Raw genomic sequence first — 921 nt, forward strand, 5'->3', positions numbered from 1 at the left:
GGTGGTGGCAGGAGCCTCTCCCATGGGGAGCGGGCCTAAGCCATCAGTTGGACATCCACCAAAGGCTCTTGGACTGGGAGAGGGCACAGGCCAGGCTGAGGACCTCCCCCTGCTGAGCGCACGAATTTTGTGCACCGGGCCTGTAGTCCAGCGGTTCTCAACTTGTGGGTCGCGACCCCTTTGGGGGTCGAACCACCCTTTCACAGGGGTCACCTAAGACCATCAGAAAACACATATATAATTACATATTGTTTTTGTGATTAATGACTATGCTTTAATTATGTTCAATTTGTAACAATTAAATTGGGGGTCACCACAGCATGAGGAACTGTATTAAAGGGTCGCGGCGTTAGGAAGGTTGAGAACTACTGCTCTAGTAGCTTAGATAATAGAGAAGTTAATTGCTTGAAGAAGTAGCAAAATTTTCAAAGAAAACTGAAGTTATTGCAAGGTTACATGGAAGGGCCTTAAAATGAAAGGGAGCCGCATTTATAAAGAAAAGACAGACTCATGAAAAGACTTCAGGAAAGAATCGAATGGAATTCTGTAAAAGTGTAAAGTGTTAGCTGTTAATATCCGAAAGTCATGCCTTGCTAGGAAGACATTGGTTCTCTAGGAATCCTGACACAACATCACAAATGTCTTTCAATGCATCTACTTAAGTCCATTGCTGTTGGGCCCAGTACAGAGTGGGAGCTTGGAGAGAAGGTGTAGCTGCCCTGGCATGCCCACATTCCCACAGTTTTCCGACATCTCTGTGAAACCTGGCAGAAATTGTTCCTCAGAATCGGTGTGTCACAATTGGCCTGGCGCTTTAAGGACAGCACCCGGGCGCCCGCGGGTGTTTTCCATCAACTTCAAGCGTCCCCGGGGGCGGGGCTCGTGCTGGATGACGTCACTGCCGAGCGCCGGGCGCGCTCC

The sequence above is a fragment of the Myotis davidii genome, unplaced genomic scaffold (assembly GCF_000327345.1).
Source record: "Myotis davidii unplaced genomic scaffold, ASM32734v1 scaffold147, whole genome shotgun sequence".
Lineage (NCBI taxonomy): Eukaryota > Metazoa > Chordata > Mammalia > Chiroptera > Vespertilionidae > Myotis > Myotis davidii.